Genomic DNA, 17,503 nt, shown 5'->3' with positions numbered 1-17,503 from the left:
TAAGATAATGAAGATTTACCTTAGTGGAATTGATTTGTTGTTTGTTCTTTTTGGGACACTTATTGGCTAGGTGTGATGTACTTCCACAAATATAGCATTTACAATCCTTCTTCTATTCTTGGCCACAGTATTCTGAGCTTTATAAGTACTATGTTGATGAGAATAATTTCTATTCTTACCATGTCCATGTTTGTGAGAATGTCGATGAGATCTTTTGGAATGGTAATCATTCTCTTGTCTGTCTGTCTTGTCGATTGAATAGTATTTACAACCTCTGGAATAGCTAGAGGAGTGGTATGAACGATGTCGCCCATATAGGCATTACCACTACCATAAGAACCAAAGCAAGAACATTGGTTACACCCAATCAAACACTATCAGTGAAATCTCTATTTTCAGCCTTCATTTTTTGTTTGCAATAGAAAGGAATAGGTTCGGGCAAAGAACATACCAAATGTTCTTTCATACTGTTGTCATGAGCACCTAATCCTTCATATAAAAGATCTCTCATGTAGATTAAGTATTCTTTATGCTACCAGGGATCACAAAGCTTGGACTTAAAGAAAGCTTCACGGGCTTCAAGTACATCATCCAATCTTTTACCCACCAATTCTCTTTGTAGCAATTCAAAGAAGAGCTGTACAAGATCAGCATGTTGGGCAATGCAAGCTTGGCTTGTGGATGGATAGAGATCCACCATTGTTTGAGACCACTGACAAAACCATGTGTCATAGCATTCAAAATATCAGTGCGGCTAGTCTGAGGCTTATCTAGAATCTTCTGGTCCACATATGGATAGATCATGTAAATAAGCAGTTTAATCTCCTTAGGATATTTACCATCTATGGACCAAATAGGAAAAGAGACAACTTTTTCTAGGATGCCTATTTTCTTATAGAAATTTGTATAAGAGGAAGAGGCATTCACAATACTAGTTAATTTAGCCTTAGCAGCATTTACAGGAAGGGAAGGTAGTGTACTTACAACAATCTTTTCATGAGCATTAAGCAAAGCTTAGAGTAAGGTATCCAGAGGAGCATTAGCTTGATGTGGATTTATAAGCACAAAATCTTCATCAACAACACCATCACCATCTTCATCAGAAGATGAAAGTGTATAAGCAGCTTACTATTGAAAAGCAGCTTGATCCCTGTAGTACCAGGCAAGAAGTTCATGAGGAGGCACATTAGGAGGATGTTGGTCTAGACTTTCACCCATCATGTGGGAGTCAATACGGGATTCCATTCTTCTTCAAGTGTCATCTTTTTGTCGGTTCTCAAGAGACAGACATAATGGCATTTGATCAAGCACTTGATTGGCTTCTCCTTGTCTCCTAATTTTTTCGAAGACATATTCATCAATATGGTCGAAAGCCACTTTGTAGTCATGGTCTGACCACTCAGGAAACATAAGGTCTAAATATTCTGATAATTCTTCTACAATGTCATCAGACGATAAAGATGGTTGAAACAAACTAGGTTACTCGATTATTGTTTCACCTTTTAGGACTGACATAAGAGAAGGAAAATAGATGTGTTGGATTTCTTTAAAAATCCCTTCTAGATCCTCATCATCAGAATAATAATCGTGCGCCAGTCTTGATTCAAATCAAGCACAGCATGTGAAGTAGAAGGTTCATCCATCTTGTCTTTACCTTTGGCGAAGGCCGGCATAATATGATGCATGTTTAATGAACCTAGTGCAGGAGAAACAAAATAGGGACTTCAACCTTTTTGCAATCTTTTGGTAGAGAAAGAGGTCCAATCTGGAGTAGAGGGAGTAAGAAACGGTAATGTGGATGGAGCCAACTAACTGGAAGAAGAAGATGATGAAGAAGCACCTGGAGAGGAAACCTGTGTCTGTGCTTTCACTAATTGTTGACATAAGACAACAATCTGATCACAGAGTTGTTACAAATTATCCACCTTCTCAGTTAAGCCTGTGAGTGCTAAATGAGTCTAATTAGTAGCTTGTAATACTGTTGTCCAGGATGCAAAATCCTATGGCCTAAGATATGGCATAGTCTTGTACTTATTATGCTCATACTCAAACTCTTGGACCACGTTGACAATAGAGGAAATAGAGGCTTATTCAATGAGTTTTCTATATTTTGGAAAATTCCATGTATGATCTAATCATGCATACAAGGTTGAGTATGGAATTTGAGTAAGGCCGTTTGTGAAGGGGACACCTTAAGTTGCAACTGTGGAACCTTTGGAATAGTAGTGTCTTCTGGAAGTTTAGGAGCCATGCACTAGGGCAAGTGAAGAGTTTTACCTTTAATATTTTGAACTTTGATAATTCTAGGAGGTAGGAGCTCCTTTTTCTTAAGCGAGGAGATATCAAGTTGCCATTCATGTGGGAGATCAATCTCTGACCAATTGACACAATCAGGAAGAAAGTGTTGTGTGCTTTCATCTAATTTCATTTATAATCATTTTCCCTTTATCTTTAGAATAATTAACACCCTCCACAACTCTAGGGATAGCTAGTGACATACACCTAAAGGCCATTCTATACTAGATAGCAAGATGAGCAGATGAGGCTTTCATTTGTAAACCCATAGTTCTAATATGCAACATAAGAAGTTCAAGGAGATATGGGTCATCCATAGCAATAACATAATTAGGGTGAAGCTCAAAGAAAATGGGATTATTAGACAAAGGAGAAGCAACATCCCCAACTATCATATCCATTAACTCCACATGCCTACTCTCTAATATGGCAGCTATCCATGTTATACTAAGACCACGATGGAACATAGGGATTATACCTATGGGCAATATATCCTAGATGCAAATAAGGGTACTCTTTCTTTTGTTGATGTTTTTGTATTTTGGGGAGAACTAAAGACAAAAGATTGACATGTTGATCCTTTGCTAGTGTATCACCTATGGTAAGGATTCCTTTATCTTCGATATACATAGTAGAAGCCTTAAACTTAAAAAGCTAGTTCTCACCATAGATATGTGCGGCACCTATGTCGGGCAAAATCCATTTCAAAATGGGGTGGGTGTGCTTTGTCCACTATGATTGTAGAGTTTCCCAAAGACTTGTAACACTCAAACAAAGTCTTGAATGCAGAGTTGAACACATTGCCACCTTTCTGGAGGAAGCCATTAGGATTTATGACTTTGAGGGTAAAACGTTCACACACAGCACTAATGGCACAACAGCCTAATTTCCTTCCAACACGAGCAATTCCTCACATGTGTTCAATCCTAGACTTTGTTAGGGATCACCCATTCCAACCTCCAGCACAATGGAACTCGATTGATATTTGATATGCACAATGAATGTATACTTTTATAATTATTTGATTGTAGTAATGCTTGAGTGCAATAAAATGAGGATGAGAGAGAATAGGAGAAAGAGAGAGGAATGTGCAAGTAAAGCAAATTGTGTACTGCACAATTGATTAACAATAAGATAATATTGTTATCCTAATATTAACTATTTGAAAATCTTTAAAAACAATAGATATCACACGTTTTTGTAGTAAATGTAACAAAATATTTGATATTGTACCCTCTTGTAGTAAGATCACACAATAGAGCACAATTGGATGTAGTGAAAACATGTGCATTGTAATTTCTCTTATGTGTGCACAATTGAAGTATTGATATATCAAGATGTAATTGCAAACACACACATAAGATCATAGAGGAATGTGAATGTACATATGCATGTGAGAGTAACAATATGATATTCTTATTGCCCTTATATTAACTACTAGAACTGTTAGAGACAATGGATCTCATGCAAAGTTCCCTTGGCTGGATAGATTTCATGTTTGTGTTCCTTTTCTTTTCCACTTCTTTCTCTTATTTTCTTTTATTTTCTTTTCTTTGTCTCTTCTTTTATTTTATTTTCTCTTTTTTTGTCTTTTGATTACAAAGTGAGCACATTGAGTGGCATCCCATTCATGAGCAAGGGCCAAGCTACGTGGAGGCTTAAGGGATTTTCTTAGGAAGGCCCTACTTTGCATATATCCCTTTAGGTTAACTCTTACATTAAGGTGCATAGATGACAAAAATGGGTGGTTGCACCAGTGAACCTATTATCACTCATATCCTCTATGATAGGCTTATACAAAATGCTGGTAAGAGGGTGGCTCTCATCATGAGGCAAACCATTGCATAGCTATTTATTCCTGCATTAATATAAAAAAAAGGGGCAATAATTTCTCTTCCTCTATAATAATAGTCTTTTGCTTTAGGAGTATTTGCAAAAGGTGGAGATAATTACAGATGGTAATGAAAGAAGATATGAACACGAGGATAAATATTTGAGAAAACCTACTGTCAATGGGCAAAGGTCCCTTTTAGTGAAAGTCAAGCATTCTTCAAGAGATGAGGCATCCATATTGTAGATCATATGGAAGTCATACCTACCATGCAACTCCCAATTGAAGTCAACTCCTATCCTTCACAAGTAGGGCATGTAGGTGGGATCATCCCTCTCATGTGGTAGGGTGCTATAGAAAGCATCTAGGCCTCCAAGTTAGAGTCTCAAATGTTTCTATGCTACTTAGGTTGAACCTTATACACTTCCACTCTTTGGGGCACCTCCACCACCTTGTCTTCCCAATAATCCGCATGCTCCTATTGCCACCTCGTGGGATGTCTCATTCTTCCCTCCAACCATCTCCTCCCCATCCTCATCTTGAGATCTTTACCACGTCCTCCACAACCTTGGAGATAATACCCTACCCAGTGTTTGAAGGAAGTTGAAGGTGAACTTGAAATGGCGGCTGTGATTTTTCCACTACTCCCACACTACAAGTTCATGGCCCCAATTAACACCGTCGCACTCCTCTCCGACAGATGGCCACATGTGAAACTTGTAGTGGCTTGGCTTGGAATCTTCTACGTGCTAGTTCTATCTCCTTTCTCCACCTGTGCCTCATCTCCACCATTCTTTTTGGTGGTATGGCTTCCTCCCCTTTGATCTTTTGGTCGTGATTGTGGTTGCATGGAGGGCTCGGTTCATGCATTTGTTCTTCCTCCTCTTGGTCTTACTCAAAGTGGGATCCTTCTTCATGGATTGGCTATGTCGGCTCTTGTGAAAGAGGCTGCATCTACTTCTCTAACTCCCCAAACCCTAGAAATTCAAGTTCTTGCATGGTTAAGGTGACTAAGATTAGATGGGCTCTTTGCTCCTCCACTCCTAAGCCGGTGCTAGATTTAGGTGCCTTGGCATGGAGGCCATGTTGAAGCACTCTCCTTGCCAGATTTAACTTCCTCTTGACTTCCTCAAGGGTATCTTCTTCTCTCATCTGTGTTATAATTAGCATTGTATTTAGAAATACTCTCTACTCTAACATCCCTATCTCTATGGCTGTAGATTTGCTCTCTACCACGAGGCATTCACTCTCTGAATGGGTTAGTCGGTAAGCTAAGTCTTTGATTCTATCCTCATTCTTGGCTACCCATTCATTTCCTTTCTCTTTTATCCTTGCTCTAGCCCTTGATTCTCATACTAGGCTAGAGTGGTGATTATCAATCTTATTCACAAGTTGTGCTTCATGCTTTCTAGTGCTTAGTGTGAAAATAGTCTTTTTCTTTTCTTGTAGTGCACCTTTGGTGATAAATCAAAAGTGAGGTGCAGATGCAAGAAATGCTCAATGCAAACTCCACTCTTCCCCTCACGTTCATAGCCTGATATGGCTCTAAGCACAGGCTCTGGCTGATCTAAGGTTTTACTGAAAGTCCATGCTGCGTTCTCTATTTTGCTTCAGGGTTGGTTGGTTGGTTATCGAAAGTCAAGTCAAGTTCTCAATTTGGTCCGCCTAGTGTCTAGCTATTTGGGGTGAATCCTTGATTATCCTGTCTAGTCTCTGGCTTCTAAGGGCTAAATTGGGTTTCCGGGGGGGGGGGGGGGGGGTCAGAGACGTGAACAGGGTGGCCAGGACTGTCAGGCAAGTTCAAAAACCCTCTATTTTAAGTTCTAGTGAAGTAGTCCGATTGTGAAAATTGGACAAGGTGGTCTGATTGTGAAAATCGAACACGGTGGTCCGATTGTGAAAATCAGACAATCTGATTTCTACTTTGGTCCGATTTCCCCAATCGGACAGGGGGTTTAACACCTGCGATAGGACGAGTGGTCCGATTGTGGCGCTAGGACCAATGGTCTAATTCTCACACTAGGAAAAGTGGTCCGATCCTTGCAGTTGGTCCGATTTTGAGACTAGGACACGTGGTCCAATTTTGACATTGGATCCGACTACTGGAATCGGATCGGACGGGGTGGTCCAATTCTCGAAGTTGAATGGGGTGGTCCGATTCTCGCAGTTGGACGGTCCGACTCCAGAAATCATGTGGTCCGATTCTGGGAATCGGATGGGCTGGTTCGACTGCGCAGATGACAGCCCATGGGTTGGGCGCGATGAATCAAGCTCAGTGCCTACTCCATGGAATCATCTAATGCCTTCTAGATAGGTGCAAAACACTACAAGGAAATGCCATACATACCTGGAATCACTGTGGTGCTCGAATCGAACGGCACTCCAAGGATCTCCCTGCAGCTCTCTCTCTCTCTCTCTCTCTCTCTCTCTCTCTCTCTCTCTCTCTCTCTCTCTCTCTCTCTCTCTCTCTCTCTCTCTCTCTCCCTGGCTCTCAAGATCACTCTCTCTTACAAAAAATAATGTCAAATGTGGTCTTTCCTGGCTCCCTGGGCCTCTTATTGCCCCATCCCAGCCTGTTGTAACCTCAGAAGCTAATCCCTCACACTCTTCCAACTAGAAATTTGAATTTGTGTCCCTACTTTCCTATTTCCAGCAGCAGCAGAACCCTTTCTGTTTTCCTTCTTTTTCCTATCCTAACCTTAACCTAATGCAACAAAAATCAAAAACATAGATGGATATGGATAGTCCTACTCTAATATTCAACAACAAATCAAAATACTTACTTGCTCCAAGGATTAAAACCTCCTAAATCTCCTAACTATCTCGAGCACTAGTTCGGGCTACAAACCCTACTTCTATGCTCGATTCGATGCATGTGGTGCTTGAGGCTCGATTTCGTCAGTCGTGGCAACGGAACCAAAATGAAGGGGAGCTACGGAGCTCTACCTTGATACCTATGGACCACTTATTGATCAAGCGTTTCAAGCCGAGCGGCCATGGCTACCTCTCACATAGTCGATGCGCAATGCCTACCTTACGGGTGTAGTGTGCTTACCTTGATGCTCGATTGAGTTCCCTCCTCTCTCTTGCACTTTGATAGCTCCACGATCCTTGCGGCAAGCTCAAGCAGCCTCAAGCCCTCTCCGTCAAGCTCCATCCTCCATAGCGCACAAGAAAAGAGAAGAGAAGAGAAGAAGAGAAGATGAAGAGAGAAGATGGGGAGCTTCTTCTCCACGATCCCTCACTCTCACACACTCACTCCCTCACACTCCCTCAATCCCTCACTCAACCACAAGCAAGAAGTCAAGAAACAAGAGAAGAAGGAGAAGAAGCTTTGGCCGCACACAAGAATGATCTTCTCATTCACTTTTGAACTTTATATACATGCCCTGCTTTTTGGGCGGTCATCCCCCCTTTTTACATGGCCGACCATTAGCTTAGGCCCTCTTTTCCTATTTCCCACCATTCTAACTTATCCCATTCCCAACTAGTGCATACAATTTTCACAGGAGCGAGCCTGGCACTCTTTTACAAGGATTCGGGAGTGCTTTCACAATTAATGGTGTGCTTTTACTCTTTTCTTTTCTCGAGGCGACATTGAGGCCTTCTGGAGAGGTCGTCATTAAAAATTTTTAGGGTTTGACTTCCATCCGGGGCACCTTTTCCTTCCTTTGTCCTATACCCTTTTGGTTATCTCCTTTTTCCATTTTCCCGCTCCTCTGTGCTGTGGTAAACAAGTATAGTTTGAATGGTCCAAAAATATTAGATTCTTGGGGGGAAAAAACTATTATATTCTAGATATTATTTTAAAAAGATAGAAATAAAAGTCATTTAAAAGAAAAGACAAGTGATGTTTTAGTTAGTTTTGGAGATTTTATAAAAAGATAAATAAAGAAAAGTGACTGACGAAATCGCGCGAGCCGCGATCGCAGTCTACAGGCAGTAGACAGCACTTTGAACAGAGAAAAGAAGAAGGAGTGAACTAAGAGATTTCTAACCAAGTGTCTTGTAATTTTACCCCCCTTTTGGAGCCAATGCAACCATCATATTTATTATCTGAGCATCAGATCATGGAGTCTTCTAAGAGCCCCTCCACTCTTGTTCTCAGACTTATCCCCTCCTCTCTAATTCATTATAAATATGAGGCATGGGAAGGCACAAGGGAGAATAAGGAGACCCCGAAAGGCTGCAAGAGAGAGGGAGAGAGAGAGAGTATACCCCTCCAAGAGATTGTGAGAGAGAGCTTGAGAGAGAGAGAGAGAGAAGAGTTACCCCGAGAGGCTGCACAATTTTCCTTTATCTCGATCCTCGATTTAACCATCTTCTTTTTCGCTCTCCCATCTCAAATCTATTCCCCCTTCTTAATCTCTTGAGTCTACTTGCAGACGATGGCCTCCAAGCGAAGAATGTCACGTGTGGATGACAACCCTACAACCAGCAATAGAGCTTTGGGCGAAGGCATCACTGTCAATCCAATTGCGGTATCGACCGTAAGTATGCATTTTCAAATTGATAGATGCTTGTTTTAATGCTCACAAGAGATGCATTAGGCTCCATACCTTGTGGTGCTAGAATAGATCATTGAAAAGGATAAATCGCATCTCAAATATTCAAAGATGAAGTTTGTGAAGTGCTTGTATCAAAGGGAGTTAAATTGCACCTAGTTGCTATGTGATGAATCCATGCATAGCATAAGCAACATATGGGACACAAAAGTATTAAGCATCAATGAGTCTTTGATTAATCTTTATCGAGGATAATATTGTTTAAAGTTCACAAATGCATATACATGGTACATACATGGGAGAGATTATGTAAACTTTACATCGATGTCATGTGACTCCTTGCCTTAGGAGAAATGAAGATAAAGCCAAGAAAAAATGTTGCATAGTCGGAAAATGCTAAAAGATAATTGTCACTTAGAGAAAAAGCATAAATGCTCTTGCTATATTGATTAATTTACATTGGAATGATAGGACTTACGTCATGTATAGTATTGGAACCTTTAGCATATGCCTTAGGCTAAAGGAGGGAATATTAAGTAAATTCTACTCTTTGGCCCCAAGGGGGAGAGCGAATATGTGATGGAATTATTCTCGCATCTATTATTGTATTGTTTAGGAAAAATACAATTAGTTTTTTTGGTTGATTGAACAACACCCTAAATGTTTTTCTTTCAATCAAGGGATTGTTGCATTGTGATTTGGATAAATATTCCAAGGCTTGTGTTGATGGCAAATGCATAGCAGGGGTCTGTAATGACAAGTTGCCATGGGAATAAAGGAATGTTTTTCTAGAATATGATATTAGGACTAATTGCTTGATTGTGCTTGAATTTTAATTGGATTAATTAAGGAATGATATTTTGCACGCGTGGATCATCTCCAAGATCACATCGCGGATTATCCCGAGAGGGCACTGTTTGATTTACAGGCGGATGGTCGAGTGGTGAAAAGGTCAACCATGGAAATGGCATCTCTCTCCTAGACCGCTGGTGGGTCAGGTGGAGCTCTGGACACCCCTTGCCTGTCCAGAATGGAGTTGGAGATCCCCGTGAGCCCAATATCTCGGATATTGGAAGATCCTATTCTAGATAAAGGATGGAAATTTCGGTGCCATGAGATTTGGACTGGGTACTTCTGTTGGACAGAAGGGATACATAATTCTCCTGTATGGGCATGAGACAAAGATTAACTTAAAGATAAGGAACTTGTTTGATAAAAGGACTGCTTGTTTTGTTTTTGTGTATGTGTTGTAAATTACGTGAACAAACTCTGTGCCCTAAAAGGCTTAATTAATGAAGCTGATTTTAAATGTCGCACATAAATGTGGTAGGACCCAATTAGACAACTAAAGCTATCAAGGGAAGCAGGTGGACGGAATCCCCCGACGGGTTCTATTGTTAAGTTAGAACCTGATTCATGCCGTTTTAGGGGATCGGAATGGGACTACGCCCTACGGGCAGAGAGGTTGAGCGGTGCATCTCTCTCGTTTCCCATTCTCTATGAACCAAGTGTAGCATAAATCTGCTTTGACTCTGTTGTTCCTACTCAAAGTGGATCATCTAGAGCTCGACGCTAGCTACTTCCTAGAGACTTGGCTGATAGGAAAGAAACCCTGACTTCAGGTCGGTCCTAAGTGGGAACGGCCAAATACTTCCGCTTCGGGGCAGACTCGGGAAGACCTAGATTGCAAACTCTGTGACATTCCTTGCGAGTGCCAGGTGGCGCTTTCTAGACTCCCCTCCCGATGGGCTGCTAAGACGTGTCCCACAAGGGTCAAGCGGACATGTTACACCACCGCTATCACACGGCTCTCTACAGTGTGTGTAAGGTAAGCCTCTCCATCGCAAAATATAGACAAACCTACTCTATTCTTCTATCCATGCCAAGGATACGAACCTTCTTGGTGGTGCCTTCCACTACAAATCAAGTCCATTGGAAATGTGTCAAGAGATAGAACAATACAAATCCTTTGGAACAATTTGGATTAATATGTAATAGATGGAAAATTTGTAACTTCCAAATGTATGCATATCTCATTGCACCAATGGGATTGTGATCTTCTCTTTAGTAGTATCAATCGCAAGGCCAATATGGTCATGTGGTTATGATTCATGTTCAGTGATATATTTTCACTATAGGAATATAAGAGATGTCTTGTCTACAATACTTTAAAACATAAAACCTTTGGAATGTGTAGAAACCAAATTAATTGGCAATGAGGACCAATCTTTGCTTGGTCTTTCTTTGAAAATACTAGATATCCACTTGATCTTTTGTTTTCCTTTTTTTTTTTACTATCGTACTATTGGTATCAGTTTCCTATAAGCTAGCCATAGTCTCTTTACTAGGAGACAATAAATTGTAGTATACTCCTAAGAATGCATGGCATTTTACTTGCCATGGCTTTGGAATTTTTTGTATAAAGCTTTCTCATTGGAGGGATATTCACCTTCTGGGTAGTCAAGGAAGATAGAGCATCTCCAATGTATCTCGTCATCCCACTCCTGCTCTATCTAGTAATTGTTGAGAAATGTGCAATCACATCAACCATAACCTCTTTGTAAGGAACAAAAAAGGCAAAGAAAAACATTGCAAATAAAGCTTTAGACTAGGTCTTGTATGCATGGTTTATTAAAACCACAATTGGTGAATACCATGGTCCCTTTCCACCTTTTTTCCACCTACCAATACCACCTACTGTAAGCTTATAAAAGGCACTCATCCCCACACTCATTTCATTAGTCATTATCATTCAGTTGTACTTGCATTATGCTTGGATAATATCAATTGTTCTTCTTTGTCATTTCTCATGCCTCATCATGATTGTTTATTTTCTCATCAATGATCCTCCTTAGTATGGATTCTCAATATTTTAACAATAATCCTCATATATGCATTATTCATCTTGTAGGTCTACTCAGTCCTCACATTCTCTCAATAAAATTTTACAGTCCACCCTCTCCATCTGCCCATACATGAGCCATTTAGACAAAGTCACCATTACATTTTTGGAATCTATTGGCAAGATAGCATCACAAACATGCTATTAAAGAAGGATATTATGATTTGCCTATAAAGAAGCCCCCATGTTGCCAACTCGGATGACTTATGTGATTCTATATCTTCATCTAGCTTGAAATCTTGGAAAACAGTACAAAACATTTGTTCTCTATGTTTTCTCTTTACCTCTTGTGTGTATTAGAAGAACAAATCATATTCCACTCAAATTATTATATTAATAGTCCTCCCAACTCACGAGTAGTCTTCTTTTCCCCTCTTACAACATGGCCCAAAAGGTCTCTTGTCTCACCTAACTTCAAAAAGGTGCATTTCCATTTGCTCAAATTAAAGTTATGTAATTTAATAAATAATATGTTGGACTTATGATGCAAATAGTATAGACGAACGACAATAACCTATATTCAAGCATGCCCATTAGTGTTCAAATTTTCCTATTAGAACTCTCCATAGCCTTTAATATCCTTATGCGATCTACCTCGTTTGGCTTTGAGGACACCAATTGTATGCTCTCTCTCTTCATTCAAAACACCCTCAGTCTTAGAGCCCCACTCCAAGCATGAGATAGTTTTGCAATGATAAAAATAATGTTACTTCAGACTAATATAATTTAGATACATATGATAGGCAAGTATAGGGATGTAGCAACTTATTGATACCACTTCTCTGCGAAGCTAGGATCTACAACTCTTAGCAAATGTTGAGTTTTCTTAGCAAGATTTTCATTAACATTGTAGTACACCTCATCCCACTTGATTCTGAACTCAAAGTCAGAGAGTTGTGTCTGTTTCTATTCAATTGGCCACACCACCATATCATACTTGTCCTACACTTGGTAATTAAGGACAACATTATTGCATTGAGAAAAAATGCATTAGGATAAAATGAATATTTAAATTAGCTTGAAGAACTATTTACCTTCTATATGACGTGGGAAAGAGTGATCAACTGTGCCATGTACCATGCAGGAATGGGTGCTAGTTTTCTGTGTGCTTACACCCATGACTTTGCATCATGAGTTAACTTATCAAAAATAGATATTTGGTCAGCCTGCCCTAGCATTCTTGCTTTGCAAACAAGTTCTAGATATAAGGTATGGACAACCCCCTTTTGTGCCAAGCTATATATATTCTATATAAGGGTCTCAAGGCACATTTATTCAGGAGGGTGACATTTAGTGCATAAAGGCATTCCAAGTATATAATAAAATGATCCAACATACACCTGTTTGTACAAGATATAACTGATGATTTTTTTCCCTCTACCATGCTTTTCACTTTCACAAGGTGACTATCAACATGCACATGTTACCTCATGTTATCTAGAAAGGTTGTTACAAACAATTAAAGATGCTAGCAATGAGGGAGGTAAAAAGTACATTAAAAAATGTTAAGGGCCTATGATTTAGGACCAATCATATGTGTGTATCTCATTCATCCATGCTGTGAGCCAATGGTTACCATCCCAAACATAAAACATAAAATTCAACAAAAAGACCCAATCAATACTACTAATTTCTATCTCGAACTCCTTATGCTTATTTAGCCAATGGGGGTCCCACTCATTTATAATTAAAGTATCAACCACCTTGCACTAGTGCCTTCTTGGAGTCTCCAATGATACTATGAATATACCATCCCTCTAACTTAGCCATTGCTAAAAAAGTTCTCGAAGAGGTGCTTTACCTCAATGTAACTTATCTTATCATAGGTATGGCAACCAAATGACATAATGGGATTGGAGGCAAAGGGATGGGTGTCTGCATTTGTATGAAACGATGTAGTAATATATTGACATTAACATAAAAAATAAAAACCATTTTCAATAACACGTCACCATCTCTTATAACCACTCACCCTCAACGTTTCCAATTGGTCTTCAATGCAAGCTTTCTCAATACATTTATCGAAAGTAACTGTGAGGGCAATCTCGCCAGTCATATCTGTACCTAGCCTCTATCATGTATTCCTTTTTTGTTCTTTGTGTTTGCTTGTTCTTTCTTTGCATGTGGCTACACCCCTATTGTGCACTAAATGACTCGATGCTTTGTTGGTTGTCACTCTGGAGATGCATGACGATGATGAGAACTTCCACTCAACCAAGGAGCAAGCTTGGCAAGGGGAATGTTTGACAGACTAAGACTTCTCCTATACTTTGAGATTGTCCCCAAAAAGTGTGGCATGATCTTGTCTTTTGAAATCTGATCTCACCATGAGGAGGGGTTGATATATGTTTTTTGTAGATATATTGCTTCTTAGATTTCCTACCATCAAATACCAACAAAACCAAGTTGGGACTCTCCTAGAGAGAGAGATAGAATTAGAGAGAAAGCCACATTAGGATACATTGAGAGAGAGAGAGAGAGAGGGGGGAGGAGGGAGGGAAAGGAGCCAAGTAGGGACACACTAGAGAGACAGGGGGGATCCAAATGGGGACATACCTAGAGAGAGAGAGAGAAAGAGAACATATTAGGATAGAAGAGAGAGAGGGGGGGAGAGAGAGAGAGAGAGAGATAACCATACTAATGGTCAGGGATAGAAATCACAAATTGGAATTGAAAGAGGAAGAGGGGTCTTTTTATAGGCAAAGGAGAGAAAAAATGGGAGAGAGAGTGTGTGTGAGTGAAAGAGGAATGATAGAGAGGGGGAGAGAGAGAGAGAGAGAAAATGCAATCTATGGAATTTTCACTACAAGGGAATGGGGCAATAGCGACGTCGATTAGCGACGGCGGATATCGGCGTTGCTATAGGCGTCGCTATTGGCGTCGCAATTGGCGTCGCATTTGCGACGCAAATAGCGACACATATAGCAACGCCAATTGCGACGCCGCAGGGAAAAAAAGCGCGACCGAAACCAGAGCGCCGTTTTCATTTTGTTTTCTTCGCCTTTTGAGAGCGAGAGTGAGGGAGAGAGCGAGGGAGAGAGCCAAGGCTTTGTGAGAGAAGAGGAGGAAGAGACTTGCTGCCGCCGCCGCCACCGCCACCGTCGTTGTTCGCGAAGGAGAGGAGGAGCCCTCGTTGCAAAGAGAAGCCGCCCACGCTCGCCATATCTCATTGGTGAGTCTCCCTCTCTCTTTCTTTTAGTTGTTGAAGGTTTAAATCGTTCTCTTTTGTTTGTTTAGGAGAGGAAATGAAAGAGAAGGAGAGGGAGAGGGAGAGAGAGGGAGAGAAAGAGAGGGAGAGGGAGAGAAAGAGAGGGAGAGTGCATTCTCTCTCTCTCTCTCCCTTTTGCTTGTTTAATGTTTAAATTACTTTCTTCTTTGCTTGTTTAGGAGAGGAAACGAGAGAGTAAGAGAGAAAGAGAGGGAGAGGGAGAGGGAGAGGGAGAGGGAGAGAAAGAGAAAGAGAAATAGAGGGAGAGGGAGAGGGAGGGGGAGGGGGAGGAAATAGGAGAGGGAGAGAAAGAGAAAGAGAGGGAGAAGGAGGGAGAGTGCATTCTCTCTCTCCCTCCCTCTCCCTTTTGCTTGTTTAATGTTTGAATCACTTTATTTTTTGCTTGTTTAGGAGAGGAAATGAGAGAGAAAGAGAGTGAGAGGGAGAGGAAGGGGAAGGAAATGAGAGAGGGATAGAAAGAGAAAGAGAGGGAGAGTGCATTGTATCTCTCCCTCTCCCTTTTGCTTGGAGGATGTTTAAATCACTTTATTTTTTGCTTGTTTAGGAAATGAGAGAGAAAGAGAGATAGAGAGGGAGAGGGAGAAAAAGAGAAAGAGAGGGAGAGGGAGAGGAAGAGGGAGAGGGAGGGGGAGGGGAAGGAAATGAGAGAGGGAGAGAAAGAGGGAGGGGGAGGGAGAGGGAGCGAGGGAGAGGGAGAGGGAGAAAGAGGGAGGGAGAGGGAGAGGGAAGGGGAGGGAGGAAATGAGAGAGGGAGAGAAAGAGAACGAGAGGGAGAGGGAGAGGGTGAGAGAAAGAGAGGAAGAGAGGGAGAGGGAGAGAAAGAGAGGGAGAGGGAAGGGAAGGAAATTTAAGATAATATACGTATTGATAATGGTATGCAATGTGCTTTGCATACGGCCACATACTTCATCAAAATGAACCCAAAATTATTGTTATAGAAGAAGAAACCCTTAAATTGAGTATAGGATAATTTCTCTCAGGTCTTATGACTATGAGTAGAATTGATTGAAATAAATTTTATTACTATAGTTATAAAATTTCATAGATGGCGCGCATTAATTTTAAAATGGATTACTTATACTCAAAGCCGAGATATAACAAAAAATTATCTACCGGGACAAACAAATCGTTGAGCATGATACAAGGCCGAGATATAACATCGGAAAATCTCTCGACTACTATATACAATGCAAGGTTTATGGTCAACTTGCAACTTGACGTACATCTCCATAAAGCTATCCATTTAAGCCTTGTTTGCTGTAATGTAGATAAGATGGCAAACAAAGAAGGTCCTATTGTTCAAGACCGCGAGTCATATCTTAATCAGCGTGTCCCATGTCCTTGCTCTCAATGCAAGTTGCCAATTAGATGAAAACGCCGATTGTCTATAGAACACGTACGATGATTTGGCGAGTTTCAATCTGAGATCATTGATCAGGCGATTGCAGACTTTCAGCAAACGGTAATTTGAAGTTAGCATTTTTCATGCATTGTACTCTCAAGCTAATTGAAAACCATACACAATAAGATTGGGTCTTGTTGGCAAATTTTGTATCCAGGGGGGTGATGTCTCGACCCAAGGGGGAGTACACCCTTTGCAGCCAATTAGAAGAGTTCGTGGACGTGCGATGGATGGATTGCAGGAGCCAATCGACCACTCGCAAGGCCCATCTATACCGTCAATGCCAGAGGAGACAGACAACCTTCCCGACTTGCCTACAATCTTGGAGCCTGAGATGGAGGCAATGATCGATGCATTGATTCCCATGGATGTTGAGACATCTGACCCGCTTAGAGAGGAAGCCTCCATACCATTATATGATGGGTGCCGAGTATCTCGGTTGAAGACATTGCTAGCACTCTTAAGTGTGCAAGCAAAATACGGTTGGAGCGATACGAGTGTGACTGAGTTATTCAGGTACCTTGCACACAGACTTCATTGTTTTTTTTTAAAACAGTATTATTGCAAACATGGATGGATTTTTCAAGGTGTTTTATGATTTTTTCAGGTTATTGAAATATTATATATTGCCACCTGCAAACACCATGCCTGAGTCTCGTGATGATGCGCGACATGTTTTACGGAAGCTTGGCATGGACTACAATAACATCCATGCATGTATCAACGACTGCATATTGTTTCGAGATGAATACAAGACTATGGAGACATGCCCAAAGTGTGGTGCTCACAGGTATTGACAGGACTTGCAAGGGCAGACCATCCCTCAAAAAGTCCTCAGACACTTTCCGCTCATCCCCCGCATAAACCACATGTTTCGCACGTCTGCCATGGCAAGCTTGACAACGTGGCATGTGCAGAATAGGTCCACGGATGGAGTGCAACGAATATCAGTAGATTCGCACGCATGGAGCCACATTGACTCTACCTTCCCAGGCTTTGCACGAGAGCCAAGGAATCTTTGGCTCGGTCTCGCCATGGATGGTGTGAACCCATTCGGTCTGCGCTCGACTTCTTACAGTGTGTAGCCTATAGTGCTTGTCAACTACAACATTCCTCCATGGCTTTCTACGAAGAAAGGACATCTCATTCTTAGCTTGCTCGTCCTGGGCCGCTACAAAGTAAAAAATATGGACGTGTATCTTCGTCCATTAGTCAATGAGCTTAAGATTTTGTGGGAGGAGGGGGTCACGGTGCAAGATATGAGCAGGCGCGATGGTCGGCAGTCAGCCAACATTCGAGCCATTCTCATGTGGACGATGCATGACTTTCCGGGATTGGG

This window comes from Lygodium microphyllum, chromosome 21 (assembly GCF_053477565.2).
Source record: "Lygodium microphyllum isolate KBCC chromosome 21, Lygodium_microphyllum_v1.1.10, whole genome shotgun sequence".
In the NCBI taxonomy this organism is placed as follows: Eukaryota; Viridiplantae; Streptophyta; class Polypodiopsida; order Schizaeales; family Lygodiaceae; genus Lygodium; species Lygodium microphyllum.
Note: the sequence above shows the minus strand (reverse complement) of the source record.